The sequence below is a fragment of the Peromyscus eremicus genome, chromosome 4 (assembly GCF_949786415.1).
Source record: "Peromyscus eremicus chromosome 4, PerEre_H2_v1, whole genome shotgun sequence".
Classification (NCBI taxonomy): Eukaryota; Metazoa; Chordata; class Mammalia; order Rodentia; family Cricetidae; genus Peromyscus; species Peromyscus eremicus.
The window spans coordinates 129,795,192-129,818,757 of NC_081419.1; the positions used below are offsets into that span (position 1 = coordinate 129,795,192).

At 50.9% G+C, this 23,566-nt stretch overlaps 1 protein-coding gene across 7 annotated transcripts in view; it reads left to right on the forward strand.

Moving 5' to 3' along the window:
* The window catches only part of Epb41l1 (erythrocyte membrane protein band 4.1 like 1), a 127,740-nt gene that overhangs the window by 45,140 nt on the left and 59,034 nt on the right, over nucleotides 1-23,566 (forward strand). The window contains exon 1 of one of the 7 annotated variants that reach the window (XM_059261764.1): nucleotides 10,684-10,864. The exons of the other annotated variants lie outside the window; for them this stretch is intronic. The gene's annotated coding sequence lies outside the window, so the exon portion shown is untranslated. Of the gene's footprint in view, nucleotides 1-10,683; nucleotides 10,865-23,566 lie in introns of those variants that run through there. 7 annotated transcript variants of the gene reach the window in all.

Genomic DNA, 23,566 nt, shown 5'->3' on the forward strand with positions numbered 1-23,566 from the left:
AATGTTTCTAAGTACTCATGGACCCAGAGGGTGATCTATGCATGAGCTTCAAGAAGTCTCCTTTTGCCTGAACTCACAGTAAGGGCGCCAGTGTGCACTCGTCTGCTCGCATGCCATGTGCATTTCCTAAGGGAAAACCATGCAGTTTTCATTGTTGTTTCAAGGAAATTATGTCTCCTGACACATTATGATGTGTGCTCCTTCAACCTGCTCATGCTGTAGGTGAGGAAACCAAATGCTATCTATCTATCTATCTATCTATCTATCTATCTATCTATCTATCTTATCTATTTATGTTTGGGTTTTTTTTGAGGACCGAACCCAGGGCCTTGCGTTTGCTAGACAAGCGCTCTACCACTGAGCTAAATCCCCAACCCTATTTATTTATTTATTTATTTATTTATTTATTTATTTATTTGGTTTCTTGAGACAGAATCTCTTTCTAATAGTTCTGGCTGTTCCAGAACTGGATATTGACCAGGCTGGCCTTGAACTCACAGAGACCCTCCTGCCTCTGCTTCCGGAGTGCTGGGTTTAAAGGTGTGTTCCACCGTGCCGGACTGCTACTGCTGATGCTTCCTCTTCCTTCCCTTTCTTTTCCTCCTCCTCTTCTTTTTCTTCTTGAAACAGGGTCTTACTCTGTAGCCCAGCCTGACTCAAACTCCCTGTCCTCCTGTCTCTGCCTTCTAAGTAATGTCCATTGAACACTTGATTTAGTTGGACATTTTACTTTTTCTTTCTTTCTTCTTTTTCTTTTTCTTTTTTGAGACAGGGTCTCACTGTGTTTCTCCAGCTGTCCTGAAACTCACTGTGTAGACAAGCTGGCCTCGAACTCTCAGAGATCTGCCTGCCTTTGCTTCCCAAGTCCTAGGATTAAAGGCATGTGCCACCATGGCTGGCTTCATTGGATGTTTTCTAAGAAATGATATGTTACCTCTGTTAGTCCTTACAATAACCACATAGAGTTGTAATAAGGAAACTGAGGCACAAACATTAAGCACTCGTACTAAATGGCTGAGGCAGGACGTGAAGCCAGGTCCTCTGACTCCAGAGACCAGGGATGCTCTGGAGCTGTGGTGTGGCTCTGGGCATCTATACTGCAGAGCTCAAATTTTAGCTTCATTATAATGACAGGGGAGCTGATGGACACTCTGAGCTGGCTTCTGACTCAGTAGGTCTGGGTGGTTTCCTGGGATCTCACACCAGGAGTTCCAAGTGATTCTGCTGCTCCAGGAACGACACATGGAGAACCAGGACTCTTCTGCTTACTGATAGCAAGAAATGAGTGGAGGAAAGAGAGATGATTCTTTTATTCCCCATGTGTGTGTGTGTGTGTGTGTGTGTGTGTGTGTGTGTGTGTGTGTATGCGCGTGCGTGTGCACGCATGTGTGTGAGTATGTATGTGTGTAATGTGTATGTGTATGTAATGTGTATGTGTATGTAGTGTGTGTATGTATGTGTAATGTGTATGTATGTGTAATGTGTATGTATGTGTTCATGGGCACGTTCATGTCAACAACATACATGTAGAGGTCAGAGGACAACCTCACATTTTGGTCTTCACCTTCCGCCTACCTCGTTTGAGACAAAAGTCTCTCTTTTCGCTGTAGTGTTTGCCAGGCTAACTTCCCCTTAAGGTCTGGGGATTCCCGTCTCCTCGTTCCAACCCCCGATAGGTGCACTCTGGGATTATAGACATGCACAATTCTGCAGTTATAGAAGTACATGCCTCTGTGCCTGGCTTTTACTGGGGTCTGGGGATCTGAATTCAGGTGGTCAGGCTCTCCCACCCTCTCAGCTCTCACCCTTCTACCCAAGAGGTGGCTCTTGATCTCCCTTGGACTATTGTAATGTTCCGCCTTGGCTCCTGACCTCCGCTACCCTCTCGGCACAAACCAGCTCTAGTCATATCCCGCACCTCCCCCAAGTCCTCTGACTGCCCTCCTGTTGTCCCCATCACTATGCAGCAGAAATTTCTGCAACGATGACGGGTTCAAATCCTCAGAGTCTGATGCCCACTCCGTACACGCGGCTGTGAATTTTACATTTTGTTTCATTTTCCCAGAGATCGCATGTGGCTAGTTGCTAGACAGGGCAGGAAACCACTTGGAATGTCATTCAAGTCTCTGATTGGCACCATCTGCCTTTCCAGTACGGTGTCAACGCTCAGCATCCCAAGTGCCAAGCCACATGTGCCCAGTTTCCTGCGCCTACCTTTGTCCTTTCTCACTGTCCTGTTTTTAATGCGGGCTTTTAGTTCAGATTGTTGGGTCCAAGTCCAAAGGCTTCCTTAAAGCCGTTGACGTCTGCTTTTCTCCAATTTCTTTCCCCTCCGAATTCCCCCAAACATCATCCTTTCCTTTGTACCTTTCCTGAGTTCTGTATTCTGCTGCAATTGGCTGGTGTCCCTATTTTATTTTCTACCGAACTGTTAGCTTTGAGATCATGTGACCATTTCCTATAGCAAGCTTTCACTTCCCACCATAGGTCCCTTCCAAGTATATAGAGGATCTAGATAAATGCCACAGACTTTTGCACTGGTGCACTGGGAAAGCAAAGATGAAACTGTATCTTTCCTATCCTCAAGCTGCTTGAGGCTCCTACCAGTCTGATCCATGCCCAGAGAATTACAGAAGCCAATGGTTATTTTGGGCAGGGAGATAAAAGTCACACAGGGCTCTGTTGGCCAGGGGAGTCCAAGCAGGAGCCGTTGAAGCAGAAGGCTGTGTTTACACACAGACATTTTTCTCTACCCAGCCTGGCTTGGTACATGTAGATGGGAACACCCAGACATCGCTGCCTGGCTGCCTTCGAAAGCTGGGATTAGGTGGTGGTGCAGCGGCTGGTCTGGCCGTCTGGTCTCTGCAGATGGATGGCTGAGGAGAAGGTTGCAAAGACTGCCGAGCAGCGCCAACTTGTGCAAATGGAGTATTGGCTGCGTGGTCCCAGGGTGGAGACTGGGAGGCAAGCACATGTTTGTAAGCAGAGCAATGGGCAGCAGGTGAATTTTGTTTGTCCTGGCTTGGTAGTTCATGAGGTTTTCAGATCAGCTCTTATTTGAATGCAGAGATGATTGGAAAGAAACAAAGAGACGACATCTTGCTCTTCAGAGACCCTAATGCTTAGTAGCATTTCACACCCCAAAATCTCAAGCTTATAGAAAACATTTTTTTTCAAAAAATGTTCTTTCTTAGGCCAGGCGTGGTGGCTCATGCCTTTAATCTCAACACTTGGGAGGCAGAGGCAGGTGGATCTCTTTGAGTTCAAAGCCAGCCTAGTCTACATTGTGAGTTCCAAGATAGGCAGAGATACATAGTATGACCCTGCTTCAAAACCAAAACCAAAACCACCTTTCTAGAGCTGAGGAGATAGTTTGAAGATCCAAGTTAAATCCCCAGGACCCATGTTTTTTGTCTTGTTTTTAAAATAAGCCTGGCATGCTTGTAATCTCAGCTCCAGGGAGCAAGAGACAGGTAGATTCCGTGAGAGATCCTGCTTCGAAAACAAACAAGGTGGACAGCATCTTCAGAAGCCCAGCCAAGGCTGTCCTTTATCTGTCACTGCACACTTTCACACACCTGAACACACACACACACACACACACACACACACACACACACACACTAAACTTCCTTATGGTTATAACATAGATACAAAAAAATACACATAAGTGCATCACAAATTGACACGTGCTCTGTGTGGTTGTCTCTTGTCTCATCATTTCCAGTAAACTGTGTTCAGCCAAATGAGTGCAGGGTCATGAGGGGACAAACACAAACTCCAGGTTTACGTATGTCTGAGGCCGAATCTTGGGTCCTCTATCCATTATCAAAGGAACACTGGACTAGTGACTTCAGTTTTGTCCCCTGTAAAATCAAGGTGGATATGTAATTTCTACTTTACAGGGTAGCGGGAGATTTAGGATAGAAAATGGAGGCAAATTGCTGGGCACTGTGCCAGCCTGTAACTGGGGATCCTAGCACTCTGCAAAGATGATGCTGATGGATAGTGACGCTGCAGCCTCATCTCACACCGGGACCACAGGCAAACGGACAGCTTTTCTCCCACCGGCCCTCCCTCCTCATAGCCTCTGTGTGATGTTCTCTGAGATCTCCTCTGACTGCAAGGAACCTGTGATGCCACCACAACAAAACCTCAGCTGACGCTTCAGGCTCCTGATGGCAGGCAGGGTGGTAGTCTGTATCCAGCGGGAACTTGGCCACATTTTTCATATTCAGGCCCCATAGCATGGTTCCCAGACTCCTAGAGGAGGGCAGATTTCCCAGGCAGTGACTGGAAGTATGCATGGAGCCTCCTGAAGGAACTGTAGCCAAGGTGAAATTGAGATGGGAGAATTCATCCTCAGGGGTGTCCTGACATTCTGGTGAACTCCCGACTCCCCTTGCTTCCTGACCTCTGGCTCTGGGGTGAAGGTGACCATACTATGCTCACATGACCACCAAGAAGGACCCTCACGGTTTGGAAGATGCAAAGTGGCTTCTCTCATAAAGTTATGGTGCATCAGGAGGTTAAGGGCTTTCTGCAAGTCACATAAGCCAGGGCCAGTGGGCTGCTGGTTGGAGGGGGAAAGGCCAATGTTGTGTCTAGCTGTAGGGGGTTGTTGCAGAGAGCAGGGGATGAGGAAGGACTTCCTGGGCCGTGACTAGAAGAATGACCATGGGAAAGGGAAAGTTCGTCCAGGCAGAGGAAAAAACACGTGTGAAAGCAAGCTTGTGGCCGAGCTACTATACCCTGGGGACCCAGAACCATCAGTGTGACAGAGCCCATCAGGTAGGTTCCGAGACTGAAGCTGAGGCACCAAGGAGAGGGCAGGCTGGCAAAGGTGTCGAGAGTCAAGCTGAAGTGAGTTCTTTCGTCAGAGGCTGAGGTGCTGCTCAAGGCTCTTCACTGGGAAGGTGAGCAGAGTCTGCCCTTGGATGTGCCCCTGGAGATCAGCAACAGTAGTCAGTTGTGCACGCCCTGGGGATGCCCAGCTCTGTCCAGGGCTTGGTTTGTGGGTACGCAGATGGCAGTGGGGGGCAAGCTTCCTGCCCGTGAGAGGAGGCAGGGTTGTGAAGCCAGGGTGCCTCTTTGACAACCGAGCCTGGAATCAGAAGTGAGATAGAAGGAGGCAAGGATGTGGCAGGCAGAGAAGGCGTGCTAGGCTGGGCGGGGCATGGATGGAGGAAGCAGAGAGGGGGTGCGGGGGGGTGAGGGTGGGGTGGCTTCCTTTGGAAGGAATGCAGTCTGGAGCTATATGTAGACTTGGGAGAGACCAAGGGTAATGAGAGGTAGCTGAAGTGCTCACTTGTGGTAGGGGAGAGCATTTGAGCTGCCAGGCCCCCTTAGTGGAGGCCTTGTCATCCTGTAGTAGTGCTAAGAGGCAGTGCACATAGCACCCCCAGGTTCAGGCAGGTCAAGCTTTGTCAAGGTCATGGAGCTCCTGTACGGAGGAATGCCTCCATCTTGTACTAGCCCTTCACAGGGGTAGCTTCGCTCTTCACCATGCTACACTAGCTGTGGACTAGTTAGTGCTTTATACTCATGGGCTGCCGTGAGCTTCGGGGCATCAGTGGCAGTCTACACAGACTCTGTGTGGGAGCATGCAGTTCCCAATCTAGGCCAAGGTTCAAGGGGAGGTGAGACCCTTGGGGACTGCATTTTGGGGAGGCTTCCTGGTGGAGTGGAGAGGGAAGAAAGTAGAGAGCAGCTAGCAGGGGAGGGTCCCTGCCGGTCTGTGCTGTTGTTCATCTAACCCTGCCTTCTCCTTCCGCTCGCTCGGACCCAGCTGCCCCGCAGTGCCCTCTGTGAGCGCCAGCAGTGAGGGAGAGCAGCCTTGCCAGGCTGCGCTTCCCAAGCCCACGGGGACACAACACGCTGCTTTGGGAAGTTTGGCCTCAGTAGCTTCCTCCCTCTGGCCCAGCTCTCAGCTGCCTGGGGCTTAGCTCAGCCCACCCAGGCCCTGCTGCCCTCTGGGGCCAGAGCCGGATGTCTTGCAGATCTCTTGCCCTGAAATACCCTCCTCGTGAGACCTCTGTTTTAATCCAGTGTGTCTTAGCCGCCCCCTCCTCCAAGATACCTTTTCTCATCTCCGTGGGCTCCGTAAGGACTACAGAGTATCGAAGTCCGTACTGACCAAAGGAAACACAGTGTGAGCCACACGTGTAAGTCATAAACGCAATTAAAAAGACAAAAAAGCAGCTTGTGCGTGCTTTTAGTCCCTGCGCTTGAGAAGCTGAGGTGGGCGGGTCCCTTGAGTCCAGGAGTTCAACTCCAGTCTGCTGGGCAGCATAGCAAGACTTAATGTCAAAACAACAACAAAAACCCCAAACAAAACAGAACCAGATTGGGTATGGTGGCGCACACCTTTAGTTCCAGCATGTGGGAGGCAGAGGGAGGTGGATCCCTGTGATTCTGAGGCCAGCCTGGTTAGTCCAACCACTGGGTTCAGTGAAAAGACCTAGTCTCAAAAAGATCAGGTGGAGAGCACCTGATCTATTCCACATGTACTCACATACATGCACACCCACACATGCATACGAACATACAACATACACACAAAGCCAGGAACATACAACATGCACACAAAGCCAGGACTGGCGTTATAGCTTAGGGACAGAGTTGTCTAGCATGCCCAAGATCCTGGGTTGGATTCCTAGCAACACACATACACACACACACACACACACACGCACACGCACACGCACACGCACACACACACACACACACACACACGACATTATTCTAATGAGATATTATTTAATCTGATACATCTGTAATTTTTAATTAATTAATTATTTTGGGGTAGTAGCTAGGGCTAGCCTTGAACTCCCAATTCTTCTGCCTCCATCTCTCAAGTGCTGGGATCCCATACCAGCATGCCTGATCTCATACTATTAATACAAGAATGACTGAGATATATAACATTCTCTTTAATTTTAGTACTCAGACTTCAAAACCCACCATCTGTCTTACATTTTCTGCACGTTTCCATTTGTACATTTCGGGTAGTTGATAGCCACCTGTGGCCAGCGGCTCCAGTGTTGACTAGCACAGACCTAAAGGCCGGGAGGAGCCAGTCTGTGAGGATTGAAGCTCCAGGCTTAGCATCAGCTGGCTCTGGCCATCACATTCTAGTCCCGCCATTTATCAGCGGGGTGAGCTTTGGAAAGTCACCAAACCTCTGAGCCTCAGTCACTTCAGCTGTGAAAGGGATTAGTAATTTCAGGGCCAGAGAATTGTTTCGGGGATTAAGCACATGAATGTGTGTCTAGTGCCAGGCTCGGGGAAGTGCTCGGCAAGTGGCAGAGTGGTTGATCTATGACACCCTCCGATGTGCTGGCTTGTGTGTTGTCCTTACCCATTGGACCATTGTGAATTCAAGGTCACACTCCCCAGTTCTTCCTTCTCTGGTGTCCAGGGCTTGCCTCGGAGTAAGCATCACTGCTTACTGAATGGAGGATTCGGGTTTTAGCACTGAGAACACCTCTCACCCCTCCCCATCCCCCTACCAGGCCAAGAAGCCCTGGATGATGGATGGAATCCTTAGACCCTTAACTACCTGGGGGTAGCTTTGGCAAATTCTGCTTTGCTTGGGGCCTGAGTTCCTCCTCTGAAAGGTCAAAGGGTGTTGGAGGAGTCCTGTGTGATGTTTGGTGGAGTCTCTGACCCTTTCGTCGTCTTGGAGGCCTGGGGCTGATGCTGTGTGCTCTGCTTTCTCCCTGTGTCCTGGCTTTCTTAGATCTTGGACTGCTACACCTTCAAGTCCCCTTATCTTTAAAATTTAAGAGAAAAGACTTTCTCCTCCTCCTTAGGCAGAGGGGCGGGGGGAGTTCCAGTACTCTGTCCTCCCTCCTCTGCGAGCCTCTGCTGAACTCCGTCACAGTGGCCCAGGAACAGATGTGCAGCAGGGAGTTCCTCTCAACTTAGAGGTGATTAAACAGAGCTCAGCTAGGTCAGATAACCTGTGCAAGTTAAACAGAAGGGGGAGCCAGAACCAGGGCTGGAAGCTGACTAATTCACATCGACATGGTGTGCTGGGCTCTCGTTCTCACCATGATCCCTGATGTTTCTCTAGGGAGGCTTTCATGATACATGGTGGGAGTGAATCAATCCCATGCCTCAATTTCCCTGCTTGGGGAATGGAAGCAGAAAAGTAACAGGGTCGTGATTTCAATGATGCCTGGAGAAGCATGCATTCTTTACAGTCCCCACACGGTCTCTTGTTTGTCGTTTCTCTGGAGAAATGGTGTGGGGAAAGTGGAAGGGACCTGGTCCAGAGAGCCCGCATAACTGTGTAGAGCGACCTTGGCCAAATCATTCACCACTCCAGGCCTTGACTACTTATTTATAAATTGGGGAGAGGAATGACGTTAACTCAAATGATGCTGTGAAACCAAGTATTCTGCACACTGGAGAGTACTAATAGTAGGGATAGAAAATAATCACAGAAAATAATGATAAAAACAACAGAAATAGAAACAAACGTCATTCTAGAAGCTGCCCAACTTTCAGCATGTTGCCATTGACCGGAAGTGAGTTGGGCCCTTTGGGTATGAATCCAAAATGAAGTCTGGGAACATCCTGCTTTGGTCTTGAAGTAGCCTTGGTTTTCCTGGGAAAGTGAGAGGCTCCACGTGGCCAAGGAGGCTGGGAACCAGGCTCTGCCCCAGGGGAAGGCCGGGGGTGGCAGTGATGTCTGGGGAAGGGAGAGGGGGTGTCTGGGAAAGAGTTAAACTGTGAGAAATGGGAGGGCCTTGGCAGCCTTGGGAGCTTGTGCTTGAGGAGGCAGAAGAGAAAAGGTTATCTTGGAAGCAAAATGCCGAGAGGCAGGCAGTGGAGGGAGGCCCTCTCCACAAATGTGCCCCCAGAGCAGCAAGTCCCTCTGAAGTCACTCCTGAGTTTGGCAGATGGTTCCGGGCGTTAATTCAAACGAACACTGAACTCAAATAGTGTATACTCTTGAGGGTCAGCGATTTGCTCAGAGGCCGCCCTCCTAAGGACCCGTGTGAGGTTTCCTGGGTGAGGGAGGCCAGGATATAAGGTCTGTGAGGGAGCCCTTCCCACTTGGCTTGAGCGGATCTGTTTTCCACCTCTCATCTGGAGGAGGGTGTGAGCGTCTTTCTGCTCTTGCCCACTCCTGAGTCTAGTGGACAGCAGGCGGCAGCAAGGTCCTGGGGCTGACTCTTGAAGCACCGGAGGAAGGGACTTGTCTCCACTCAAGAGAAGGCCTGGCTGGTGGTAGGGCAAAGGCTGGAGCTGTTGCCTTGGATCCCGGAAGGAGAGCTGGGAGAGGGCAGAGCCTACAGAGTTCCAGGTTTGGGCTAGGATCTAGTGTTACTTGAAAGACAGGGGTTGGGGAGGGGGTGTGGGACAAGCTGAGCAGAGATGGCACACACACACACACACACACACACACACACACACACTAAAGATAACATTAACACAGCTGCAGCGTGTGGAGAGGGTAGATGACAGGGGCCTCAGACCACATCTGGGTGGCTTCACAGTTTCAGGATGTCCAGCACTATGGCCCAGAACAGTGACCTACACATAGTAGGTGTGCAAGATGGTTGGAAGAATGAAAGAGGGCCTGAGCATGCCTGGGTGATGTCCAGGAGTGAGGGTCACATGGGTTACCACTGTAGAACCGTGGGAGCCGTCTTTGGTGAGCATGTATGAGCTGCTGCCATCAGTCCCAGGCCTTCCTCACCAACTGGGGCCCGGGGACAGGGTTAGTCTCAATCTATCCTCTCTTTCATGGTTTACTTACGCACTAAAGCCTAGAGCATGGCAGCAACTGGCCAAGAGTACTTGCTGAACCAGTAGCAGAACTAGATGGGAACCCAGGCCCTCTCTTTTCCAGGGTGCTCTGAGGCTGCCAAACGCTTGGATAAGAGGGAGCTGTCCCGGTGGAACTGGCTTTTTGAGTTGTAACGCGCTGCTGGAGGGGAGGGGCAGGGTTTAGCTTGGCTTTGAGCCATGACCTCTGCGGCCCCTTTGAATCTGGCTGCACACACCACGGTGTGTCCTTGTGTATAGTAAACACCTTCATACAGGTCCAACCCCTACAGGATTCCTTTGCTGTTACACTACTGTCATGGTCACAGAGGCACGTAGGTACTGGGGCACACGCACACCCAGGGGACAGCAAGCTGGGATGATTCCCGGAAGGCAGTTGCCACGCGGGTTCCCTAGTGGGAGAGGAACGCCACATCCCAGGCGGGTTCTGCCCCGCGCTGCGCTGCAGGGGAGTAAAAGGGATCTGCAGGGGAGTGAAGGGGATCCGACTCCGTGGGATGGGAGGCCCACAGAGGCTGAGTCACCTCTTCTGAGTCAGGGATCCTCCTCCTCCTTCTCCCCTCCCCCTCCCTCTCTCCCTGAGCCCCCACCAGGGCTTGGCCCGGAGAGCCCGCGAGCGATCGGTCGAGAAGGCCGTCCGTCCAGGGCCCGGGTGGAGACGGCCACCTCGTCCCGCAGTGGACCTCGGGTGGCGGGGACGGGAGAAAGGGCGGGGGAGGCAAGGCAGGCAGCCGAGGAGGCGGAGGCAGGGGTTGGGCGCCGCTAGCGAGGAGGCAGGCTCGCGGCCGCCCCTGGGCTGGGCACGGAGGCCGCGGCGGGGGCGGGCCGCGCGGCGGGCGCCAGGCCCGGGGCTGTGGGCACGGTGCCCAGCCCCCGGCGCACGCCGACCGCCGCGGCTGCCGCCGCTGCTGCAGTCGGCATCCATCAGCAGGCGGGGGTGTCGCGGAACAGGCTGCTCCGCAGAGCCCGCCCGCGCCGCCCCGCCCCGCGGCCTGCGGGCCCGGAGGAGTCGAGGGGATCGGCCCTCGCCCAGCCGGCCCAAGATGGGGACCCCCAGGCCCAGGTAGGCACGTGGGGACCGGTGATCAGGTGGCATGGGGAACCCGGGTGTGCTACATCTAGGCCCAGCTTCCAGCCCTCAGGGAGGAGAGGGGGCGAGATGAGGAGCTCAGTCTGAAGGCTGTCGGGCCCCCTTGGCCAGTGTGGGGGGAGACCTTTGCTGGTCCTCTCACCTCTGCAGCCTCCTCAGTGCCAGGAGTCAGGGGTGTCAGCTGGCACCTTGGTGTGGAATGAATCGTTGCTGGGCGATGGGCTCAGGAAGCTGGCCCACTCTGTTCTGGAAAGCCACCCCAGCTGCCTCCTTTGGTTCCCTGGTCGTCTTCTCTAGGCTTTCCAATGCTGCAGGACAGTATCTTGGCTAGAGGTTGGCTGCTTGGGGAGTTCTCGGTATCATCCTCATGCTCTGGTTACAGACCCCACTTGCATTGACTCCCCATCCCTCCTCCTCTCTCTCCCTGAGCTGGGTATATGAACCTTACCCCCAGGACCTCTTAGGATTCAGACTGGCATTGTCCTGCCGGTAGTTGTACCTCCTGATCAGAGGTAGGTTGCTCGTGAGTGTCAGTTGTGTCTGGAACCTTCACACTTGGAGAGGTCGAGTCTCCAAGAGGCTGGGGTCTTGGAGACAGATATTTACTGGGTGCTGAAGCCACTGACTGGCTATGTGGGCCAGAGAGTCCATAGGATCTTGGGAAGGCTAACCAAGCATCCAGAAAACATTCTGAGGCTGCTGCCTCTCTTTCTGGGGCCAGTCATGGTTCTTGCTTCTAGCTTCCCCCAGAGCTCTGCGATGCATTGGTGGGGGAGAACACTAACCACGTGTTCCTACCGTCACTGTGGATTGTCATGTCGCCTCCCCTGCACCCCAAGGTGGGAGTGTGAAAGGGCTGCCTTTAGGACCTCTCTGGAGCTGGGCAGGGCCCAGCTGCTCCATCAGTCTGGCCTCTGTGATGGTGGCCCCAGAGGCTCCTGTTCCAGGCTAGGGTATGTAGAAGAGAGGTGCTATGTGCCTGCTTCCCATCCATAACTCCAGATGGAGCTTGTAGCAGAGGCGACATGCGCCAGCTTCTACTCAGTCATGGTGGCCCAGAGAGGCTCCGCCAGTCATGGAGCTAGCTTCTGTTGGCCAGTCTGGGGTCCCACTTGCCCAGACACTGATGTGTAAAACTTATGGCTCACAGAACACAGTCCCTAGGATGTGGGGGACACCCAAAAGCAATCCTGGAGGAGGCCACGGGGGAGGACTTTGTTCCTGCTGAAGCATTCCCTGGGCCAGCTCCCCGAGCTTCTTGAAGGGGTCCTTCGGGAGAACCCTGAATGAGAACAAGGCTGGGCCCTGTGGTTCTCACTGAGTTAAAATAGAAAGGGAGGTAAAGGTAGAGAATGGAAGAATGACTTGCCCAAGGTCACACAGCTACTGATTGAGAGAGCCAGCACTAATGTGTTCAGGACTGAAACTTTTGATTAAGACTTCGTCCTTGCCCAAAGGCCTGCTTCTTGGCCGCTGTGGTTGTTATTCCATACATAGCACTCTGCTAGAGGCTGTATGTTAAAGGCTGGGGGCTGGGGCCCCCTTTTAGGAGGGCCCTCACATTGCCTCCCTGCTCTTCTCTCATGAGGTGAACGGTGGAGGCCAGGTCACAAAGGGCCTTGGGTCCTCTTGGAGTATGAGGAGTGGAAAGGACTCTGGGGGTTCAGATATTCTGGACCTGAGCTGTTGGGGCGTTAGAAAAGGTCTCTTAACTGTACAAACTGCAATGGGAAGGGCATGTATCTGTTAGCTCCACTCTCTGTGGTTCACTGTCTAGACTTCTCTGCACTCTTTGTTAAAGGGAGCTGACCATTTCAGCCTATACCAGTGACTGTACAATCAGAGAGATGGTATTAACTGAGCATTTAGTGTGTGCCGTGCCCCATAAGTGCTCTGTGCCCTCTCCCAGCAACCCTGTTAGATAATATAGGCACTTTTGACAGATGCTTGGAGGCTCAGATTACCTGCCAGAGGTCACACAGCTGGAATGTGTGGGACTGTAGGAGTTCAGAGCCTCTGCCTTTACCGTGATAGTATACCTGGGACAGTGTCTGAGAGCACCTGGTTAGTGTCCAGTTGAACTCGGTAGTTAGCCGGTAGACCGGGACTGGTCCAGATAGAGAAGCCCATTGCGCGAGTCTGTGGCCTGGATGCTACCAAGGCCTTGAGGAGTAGGGTCAAAGAGGTATGCGTGGGAGGGCTGAGCACTGGCCTTCTGTTTGCTAGCTGGCCTTGTCACTTGCCCCTTGCTACGTTGGGTAGAGATCCAGTGGCCAGAAGCCACACAGAAGAAATGTCGAAGCATCGGCAGGGACCTGTGCCTGGCTGGGGGTGGCAGCAAGCTGGCCCTGCTTTCTTTGTAGAAAGGAGACTTATGGGTAAGAATAGCAACAGCTAACATTTATTGAGCTCTTACTACATGCCAGGAGCTATTTTCATGTCTTACGTGTACAACTCCTACATTCCTCACAAAACCCTGCGAGGCAGCCATTTTCTTCTTCCCACTTTGCCGATCACTTTATGGGCTGGCTGGAGGGAGCTAAGGGCTGGGAGAGGCAGGTGGGTCAGAGCCACTTTCCAGAGCTTACCCCTTCTAGAGGTCATCTCCAGTTTTTTCACTTGGAAGCACTCATCCATCCAGATGCACGCTCTTCCTCAAAAGTCTCAGGTCTAAGCTGGGCCTGGGCACATGTCTGTAATAGTAGCACTTGGGAGGCCGAGGCAGGAGGATTGCCACTAGTTTGCCAGCTTGGGGTGGAGAATGAGCTCCTAGCTAGCCGGCATTAAGTCATATAGTGAGATTCTGTTACCAAAAAGAACCAAAACAAAGGGCCCACGAGATGGCCCAGTGAGGACAAGTGCTTGCCGCACAAGCTTGATGACCTGGGTTCCACCTACAGTAGAGGGGCAGACTGCCTTCTGAAAGTTGTCCTTTGGCTGCCACGCACATGCCACGGCACACATGCCCACATCCACAAATGTGCACACACACACACACACACACACACACACACACACACACACACCTCTAAAAATCTGAGCAAGTTATGGATGACAGAGCCATCCTGGCCCCAGAAGTAAGAGTATGCTATGTAGTATATCTGCCCATTTTGATGCTCAGGGAAGGCTTCAAGAAGAGCTGGGCCCCTAAGCTGGACACTAATGCCAGGTAAGAGTTTGAACGCTGTAGGGGTGTGGAGGAAAGTGGATGGCTTTGAAGAAGAGCAAGAGACACCATGTGCAGGAGACAGAGTCCAGGGAGGGCCCAAGGAGCTGAGAGGTGACTCAGAAAGTCAGCTTGTGCTTACGACTCCGAGCAAGCTCTGGAATTCACTCTGCTCGGTATCAGCTCTGTGGCCTTGGGAACATCACTTAGCTGGTTTGGGCTTCATTTTCTTCATTTGTGAAATGTGGCTGTGGGACCCTCATGGTGGTTATTACATAAAGGCTCTCCATGGTGCTGGCACATCACAGCCACTCTATAAGGAGTTTTCCTCTTTCCCTTCTGTCTCTTAAATGTCAGGCTGAGGTATTTGAGCTGGACGTGAGCCTGGAGGTTCTGGGGACCTTTGGAAGGATTTGGCCTGCGGAGGACCATGGTAGGAGGGTGTTTAGGGAAGGAAGGTCTCTTTGGCAGGTGTGTGGCCCACAAAGAAGGGGCAGACTGTGACCTTGCAGAGAAGCCTCCTCTTGGAGCCTCGGGATGAGAAGCTGCACTAAGATGTCCCTCTGTGGGATGGCATGTGGCTTGCCAGGTTGAGGGAGGAACAGTGTGGGGGTGGGCAGAGCCACAGAGAATTCAGCTTGAGGCTTGGTGAGACAGAGAAGGGCTGGTCTCCTGTCAATCATTCCATGGGCTGGGCAGCATCTTATGAGCATCTGGCATTTTTCTTTTGAATGAATTCTTTTGGATGAATCCCCGTCAGAGCTAGTCTATAATAGCAGCAAATTGGGACTAAATGTCCAACAATAGGCAGATGATTGAGGACGTTTTGGAACATACACTGTATAAAGTAATATGCAGTGCTGTACAGCCGCCGATCCCCTCCTCTCAGAGCGTGGAGCTGGCGGCTGCAGAGCCCCTGGCACCCTTTATGCTTGTCATGCTTGTGATTGCCCAGTGCCAGAGGTGCCGCGGCTTCCTTCCTTCTGTGAATGGAAGAGTGAAGGCTTGCCCCGGGCCGCCTTGAGAGTGGGATTCGTGTTCCGTTCCTTGCTCTGTCATTGGCATGTCGCTCTGGGATCAGAAACGCTTGGCTGCTGGAAAAGTGAAGAGGGGAGTGACTTGTTCAAGGTCGTGTGCTTTTTAAACTTTAGTTTTTAAAAAAGACTCATTCTGACTTTGTATGTTTGGGTGTTTTGCCTGCGTGTATATCTGTGTACCACATGCATGCCTGGTGCCTGCAGAGGCCAGAAGAGGGTGTCAGATGCCCTGGAGCTGGTGTTACAGGTGGTTGTGAGCTGCCATGTAGGGGCTGTGAATTAAGCTCTAGTTCTCTGGAAGAGCAGCCAGTGCTCTTAAAAAATGGGGCATCTTTGAAGCTCTCATCTATTTGTGTGTGTGTGTGTGTGTGTGTGTGTGTGTGTGTGTGTATTTGTGACTGTGTGTGTGTGTTTATTTGTGACTGTGTGTGTTTATTTGTGACTGTGTGTGTATGTTTATTTGTGACTGTGTGTGTGTTTGTGACTGTGTGTGTGTTTATTTGTGACTCTGTGTGTGTGCGCGCGCGCGTGCGCATGTGGAGGTCAAAGGATAACCTTTGAGAATTGGTTCTCTCTACCACGTGGGGTCTGGGAATTGAGCTCAGGTGCTCAGGCCTGGGGTAAGCAGCTTCACCCCGTGAGCCATCTCAAAGGTCCAGTCATGCTAGTTGTAAAGTCCAGTAGTTGTCACATTCTTACCACCTCTATTTACAACATTCTTCTCATTCACTACTCTGTATAAATGCTTCTTGATGACATGAAGTTGCATTCCTATAAACCCATTGTAACTAGAAGAAAATCCTACGTTGAGATGCCATTGGATACGCCGAACCTTGGAGTTGAGCAGCACAGGAGAGCATAAAGCAAGCTGTTCACTTCGTCATCCAAGGGCTCACTCGGAGCTAGGACTCACTGTCGCCTTACCCAGTGTTCCTGGAGGGCACCCTAAGGCACATTGCTAGCTCAGGGAAAGATAAAAATTCAAAGTATGGTTTTACTAAATACATATTGCTTTCACATCTTTGTAACGCCAAAAAAAAAAAAAATCACAAATCGAGGACCATCTATAGTAGTGAGGGGAAGAGAGTGGGAAGACACCATGTAAGGACTTGGGACTCTCACAGAACAGGGCTGAAGTCTTATTTCTGTTTTTACCAGCTGCAAGAGTTTGGGGAACCAGTTCATCTCTTTATGACTCAGTTTCCTCACCTTTAATGTAGACAGTCCATAGACCTGCTCTTGCGATTGTTAGGCTACTTGAGTTAAGGCATGTGAAGTCTTAGATGTTAGCTCGTCCGTAATAAAGCACTATGAAGAGGAAGTCATAACATGAAGGTATTTCTGATATATTGATGTTAAACAGGAAAGCCACACAAAACCCACTAGCATCCAGATTACAGTGGTGTAAAATTGGGTGGAATATTAGAGACACAGACTGAAAGAAATCAAGCAGAAATAGAGTCACACAAGGACAATGAGAAAGAAAGAAGATTGGTTCAAACAAATCCCTCTCTAATGTTATACTACTGCCGTACTCCTTTCTTTTTTCTCAGCTTTCTTTTAAATAGTCTCTCTCTCTGTGTCTCTGTCTCTGTCTCTCTGTCTCTGTCTCTGTTTCTCTCTCTCTCTCTCTCTCTCTGTTTCTCTGTGTGTATGTGTGTGTGTGTGTGTGTGTGTGTGTGTGTGTGTGTGTGTGAGATTTGTGTGAGGGCAGACACACAAATGCCACAGGCATGGAGGTCAGAGGACACCTTAGGGAGATGGTTCTCAGCGTCCACCTTGTTTTGAGGCAGAGTCTCTTTTCTTTCCTCTGCTTGGTCTGGGAACTTCCAGGAGATTCTCTTATCTCTGCCTCCCTCCTCACAGAAGTATTGGGATTATAGATTCAAAATGCCATGTCTGGCTTTGTATGTGGGTGCTAGAGACCCAAACTCAGGTCATTAGCTCCTGTGGTGAGTGCTTTTATTCACTAGCTGCCTCTCCAGCACATCAGGGCTTTGCTACTTTAAGTTTAAAAAAAAAATTAGTGATTCAACCTAATTTTACCTTCTGTCTTTACTTGGGTTCCATGGATGGAATTTGTCAGGCTTGCAAATGCTTTTTCCAGCCAAGCTGGTCTCCTGGCCTCTTACTTTAATTACAAAGATGGTCCAGAGAGATGGCTCAGCTATGTCAAGGTGCTTGTCCCCATGCCTGATGAGTTTGGAAGTTAGTGAAAACCAGTTTCAATAATTACCCTGACTTCCACATGTGTACCATGACATGCACACCCACACACTCACACACACAAGTACATAAGTAAGTATAATTTTTAAAAAGACATCTAAAAAATTGGAGTAATTCAAAAGCTTGTTCTCATCTTGCCCACTGTAATCCTACCCTATGGAAGTAGCCAGACACAACATAAATCCTCCCAGCGGATTTTCTGTATCAGGATAAGGTCACGAACAGGATTACTGTTTGGCAATTAGCATTTTAATTTAACTATTTATGGTTACTTTCATGTGTACAGATGTGTCTCATAAATTTTCATATCTGTGGACGTAGCACTCACCATGCTTTGTGGTGACTTTCATGGATAAATCCCAGCTGAACTACCCAGCCTCCTGTTGATGGGATTTCCAAGTTGTTTCTAGTTGTACCCGTTCTCAACAAGCGAAGTCTATTGGTGATGAAGAGAAAAAAAAAGTAGAAACTACAAGGCCACAAGTTTCCCTTGAGGGCCCTGTTGCTTTTCCCTCGTCCTGCTTCCCCTTGAGAACCTGTCCCTGCCATCCTCAAAGTGGGGCCGTGTCCCAGGGAGACCCCATCTTTCTCTTATCTAATATGCCCCTGGCCTGCGACAGTCTCAACGTCTTTTAGGATGCTGTAAGTTGTCTTCTTGATGGCACTTGTGCCCCAGTGTCCTTGAACAACTTTTTCCTTCTCTGGACCCGAGTTTGTCCATCTGGGTGAGAGGGATGACTTTCTGGTCATAGCCACCAGCAAGTATCTGCTGTGTGTTGAGAACTGTGCCAGAGTGAGCTTGGCGCCATGTGGGCTTTCCGTTATTTTATTCTCCCTAAATGCCTTCGACGTATCAGGGCGTCATTTCCATTTTCCCTGCTCACGCCGGTTTTCAGAGAGTCTAAATAATGTGTCCAAGGTCACCCAGCCTGTGGAGTTGTGACCCCAGCTCTGGCTCCGTTTTTCATTCTGTGCCCCCTCAGCCAATCACCTCTCATTGGTGAGATCCAAGCAAAATGATAATTCTGAAAGAATATTCTAGTAGGGCATGAAGATAATCCTAGCTCCCAGGAGGCTGAGGCAGGATGGTCTGAAGACCAAGGACAGTCTCAGTTTCATATTGAGACCTTGACTCAGACAAATAAATCAACAACAAAACAATCCCTTAGAATGTAAAGTGCCCTGCGTGTGTGTGTGTGTGTGGGGGGGATTGAAACTGCTGTGATTATTTCTCTGTCCAGGGCAACAGCAGTTTTGACTACGTGGTTTACAGCAAGTTAGAGGTCATGGGATGTAGCAGGATTGAGGGGAAGGCGTGCTGGGCTTCGAGCCAGCGGACCTGGGTGCAGCCCTGGCTGTACTAGCTGTGACCTTGGCCACCTGACCCAGCCTGGGGAGTAAACCCTCCACCCTGTAGGGCCCTTGCGCGGCTCAGATGGATGAGGTACAGGCCCGAAAGGCTTTCAGACAGCCCTGACAAAGGAGGTCTTGGCTGCCTCCTGCAGTTGTCAGTGTGGTTCAGGCGGGGGACATCTCTCCTCTTTGATGTCCTTACTCTGCAGATCAAGGCTGTCACGTGGTTCCCGGTCCACACTGGCACATCAGTCTGGCTCCTTGATAGTCTGTGAAACTTTTGGATAGAAAGCCGGTGCTGGCAGGTGGTGGCCTCGGTGTGTCGTTTGGTTTTGTTTAATGCACTCCTTGTGGGTACCACAGGCCTTTGACAAATTATCATCTCCCCGGGCCATGTTTAGAACTGAGCACCTGCCTGTAAGGATGGCAGGAGGCGCGGATCCTTGTAGTCCATGCGAGCCTGGCTCAGACAGAGCACAACCTGCACCTTCCCACCATTTCCTTCATCCAGTGTGACTGGAGGAAGCCAGTGTGACTGGAGGAAGCCAGTGTGACTGGAGGAAGCCAGTGCTCAGCCTTGGGGAAATCCCTGTGGGATGGAGCACCCCTGCCAGGAGAGAGAGAGAGAGAGAGCGCCTCTGAGGTGTACACTTCTGATGTTTTCCTTTCTGACTTCTCAAGCAGTACATGTTCATAGTGGGAAAATGGAAGCATACAGGCAAAAGCTAAAAGTCCTGCCTTCCCTTCTCTGAGGGAATGTGAGTGGTAACAGGTTGGCCTTTGAGCAAAGGGGAGGGTGTTGAGTGGCTCTGGAGCACTAACCATTGGCTTGGCATCGCCAAGGGCTTTATGAGGGCGATCCGAGCCCAGCTCCACATTTGCAAATGGAGAAATCAGGGCACCGAGGAGGGGATGTTAGAGACTTGCCGGAGGTGTCCTGCTGTACCGTTTAAGCTGCGTAGACTGTGCTGCCTCTTCCCAGCACCAAGCAGGAACCGGATGATGGCTGGAAGCAGAATTCCCTAGATGCTTAAGCTCAGGAGGTGCTGGCCGAGAGGAGAGGAGAGTTAAGGGGACCCGCAGGTGTTGAGGTACCCACCCATACCAGCAAAGACATAAACTGGTTTCACTCTTCAGCCCAGATGTCCCCAAAGGGAGGAACAGGGTCACCTGAGCTCCATGGCGACTGGAGCAGGGCAGAGAGCTGGAGAGTTGTCGCCACGGGCCACGGTGAGGGAAACCAGAGAAGGCAGCTTACCCACTGGATCTCTCCTGCCTTCCTCCCAAACCCTCCAGAGTTAGCAGGCCTGGGAGCTTGGACAGTTCAGTGGGCTAGCCTCCTGTTTCATGCACACATAGTATGGATCTGGAAATACAAATGGGGCCACCGACCCAGGAGGCCTTGCTGCCAGGGAGTGGGAGAGATGTGCCCTTTGACCTCCCCCAAAGAAAGAAGACTGGGTAGCTAGTTGTTGAGAACATCTACCCGAGATCTCTTGGTATTCTGGTTGTCTCTCGCCCCTCCCCCGCTCTTGGATCCTTCCCTCTTTCCCAACTCCCTTCCACCCTCCTCACGTCTCTCCTCCCTCCTTCCTTGCCCTTTCTCTGCCCTCCTTTCCACTGCTGCTTGTTCACCTGGACTGGAGTCCCCTAGGCCAAAGTGTTTGGTGTCCTCAGTGTCCAGGCTTTAGGAGAGACAGCCTCAGTCTAGCAGGTGTTTCCTGGAGCACACGAAGGATGCGCTTCTCTGACACACATCGACTGTCCTCTCCTCTGCCTTCAGTGGCGCTCTAACTTTCCGATGGCAGAGTCCTTTCAGACTCTGTAATCTTGTCTTGCCATGGCATCACTCTGAGGTGGGAGGTATGTGAGGAAACAGAAAGGGGAGGCAGCTTGCCTGGACGCTCGTCAGGTAGGAAATGGCAGCCTTGAAATGAAAACCACTGGTCCAGATTCTGAATGTCGCTCTTCCCACGGGATTTGCTTCTCAGTCTTGAGAAGTCTGCCCTTTGCCGGCTTCACCCCTGCAAAGAATGAGCATCCACGGAGCTACCCTGGCCTGAGGATGCTGAAATGCTGTGTAGTGGGAAGGCCTTTGAAATCATAGCGATCTGGCCCGGCGCTGTGTCCTTGAGCAAATCAGTTTCTTGGCAGTTGTGGGTTCTCATCGGTGTGGTAAGGGGGACAGTGGCAGGGGCTTGGATAAAACATCCTGTGTTTCGGGTCTGATAAGTCGGAGGAGAGGCTGCCTGGCTCAGAGCCGTGGAGGCAGGCTCCTGAGGTGAATGCAGCCCGGGATTCTGGCACTGTTACCAGCTGTGTGATCTTGGGCAAAGTTACTTCCCTTTTCTGCTTCATTTTTTTTTTTCCATTTGGAAAATGGAGATCATAAGAACACCTGTTACAGGCTCTTGTAAGGATTAACTACGAAAAATCGATAGATCAATTCCTACCACACAGCAAACTATGAACGTTAACTTTGTATAATTTTAATTTTCCTTGTTTTGTTTTGAGGCAATCTCTCACTTCAGTCTAGCCGAGGCTTGAACTCCACATCCCCCTGCCTCTACCTCCTGAGTCCGCACGGGGCTCTGTTTGGTTTTGAGGTGAGGTCTTGGAGTTGCTCAGGCTGGTCTTGAACACATTTTGCCTCACATCTCACTCAATGTTTATAGTTACTTGTCAAAAATTTCACTAAGGCCTGGCAATAATGTTGAATGAGACAGAGATCTTTATGGAGTTCATATTCTGGAGGAGAAACAGGAGTAAATAAATGAATCAGTAAGTGTGAATTCAGTTTGGGATGATGTCTCAAAAGAAAAAAAAAACCCACTGGAAAAACAGACAAAGTATTTAAAATAACACAAGCATAAACAAGTTAGCATGCTGTAACCATTGGAAGTTAGGGAGGGAGGCCCATTTTAGATAAGGCAGACAAAGAGGATACAGAAGGTGAAAGTTGTCATGCCCAAGGAGGACAAAGCCTTGATGTAGGGACAAGCCTGCACTGTGGAAGCACAGACAGACAGAGGCTGGCATGACAGACTTGTAGTGGAGGAGGCAGAGTCAGCTGGTTGGGCCGGGGGAGCCAGTGCTAGAAAGATGGGCGGGGCCACAGGCTGGGGCCTATAGCTTGGTAAGGAGGGTGTGTCTTCTGTTTTGATGGGAAGTCATTAGAATTGTTTTGGGTTTTGTTTTTTGAACAAAGGCTCACTATATTGCCCAAGCTGACCTTGAACTAAAATCCTCCTGTCTCAGCCTCCTAAGGACTTAGATTACAGGATTGTGCTACCACATACCACTAGAGAGTTTTTTTTCTTTTTTGGTTTGTTTTTTGTTTTGTTTTGTTATGTTTTTCAAGACAGGATTTCTCTGTGTAGCCCAGGCTGTCCAGGAACTCACTATATAGACCATGCTGGCCTCGAACTCACAGAGATCCATTTGCCTCAGCCTCCCAAGCATGCGCCACCACCACTACCACTGGAGGTTTTAATGAGGGCATCCAACTAGACTTCTGATTCCTGTGACTGCTCTTGGAGAATAAATAAGTCCTAGGAATGACTGCAGAGAGACCCTGTGTCAATCAGGTTTGGCCTGGGCGGTAGCTAGGGGAATTGAGAAAATGATTAAATCTGCTGACTGGCCACGTAGATGCTGACTCATGCTAGCCCCGATTAGAAGGTTCACCAGATGCCAGCTGATTCATTTTAAAGAGGCGATACAGCGTCAGGCCAAGTGGCTACTGCCTCAGCTGAGGAGACAGCTTCCTGCAGGCCATCCAGATGTGAAGTTTAGGGCGTGTGAAGGCTGCTTAGTAGTCCTGTAATGTTGCAGAGCCCCAGATGCTGGCATCCTGCTGAGCCAGCCCCAGCCCGGGCCACACAGGGCCTCTCTCCAGACCATAGCCCATAGCGGTATGGGCGCTGTTAGCATTCACATTCTGGCTGACCTTTCTCTTTCATAATCCTCTGCCTTTGCCCCGTGTGCTGGAGTCACCAGTCTGGCCCTGCTGGCTGGCCTTTGTCTTGTGCAGCATTCTCTTTCTGCCTCATTCTAGGCAGACATGTCTGCGCTCCAGTTCTGAGTGTTCACTGTTGGGCTAGGCGAGGGTCTGTGAATGATGGGAAGTCTTTAGCCTGGGCCTGGCCACACCAGTACTCCAAGGTGGGAGTCCTGTCCTCCTCTACAGACACTTCTGACTCTTGCAAGGCTACCCACAAGGCCCTAGTTCCTGCTCTTCTCCCTGTCCGCCAGTCCCTCCTGCCAGGCAGTCTGGAGCTCCCTTCGCATGTTTCTTGAGGTGTCAGGGCATCAAGGGCTCGTCCATTGCCCACATGGTGACTCCGCCCACGTGCCCTCTCTGCCTCCGTCTCTTTAAATGTCTCTCTAAATGTTTCAACTCCATTTCTACCCCCACCCTAGAAGCCTTCTTTGAGAACCAAGACCACGTTCTGGATCACCAGGTCCCCAGACTCTTGTGCAAGGCTAAAACATACCCTGGTGGATCTAAATCCCTTGCAGGCATCTCCTGGGACAGCACCATCTTCTCACTGCAGTGAGCTCCATGGGAACCGGCACGTGCTTCCCCTCAGGGTCCCTTACTGTACCCAGTCTGGCATGGCCACCCAGCAGCTCTTCCAGTCTGTGCTCTCCTGAGCCTGAACAAGAACCGTGTCCACGTGACATGGCCTGCTGTGTCAGAAGCCACAGTCCAGTTCTTGGCTCCCTTTCTGTGGCCTAACGAGAGACAACGCTGTTATCCTGGGGCTTGTCAAAGAAAGACTGTTTCTATTTATTGTAAAAATGTTTTAAATGTTATTTTTACTTTAATGAATAAAATTTAAAAATAGGCTTAAACAGGATTTATTGATCTCCTTCTCATCCTATTATCTG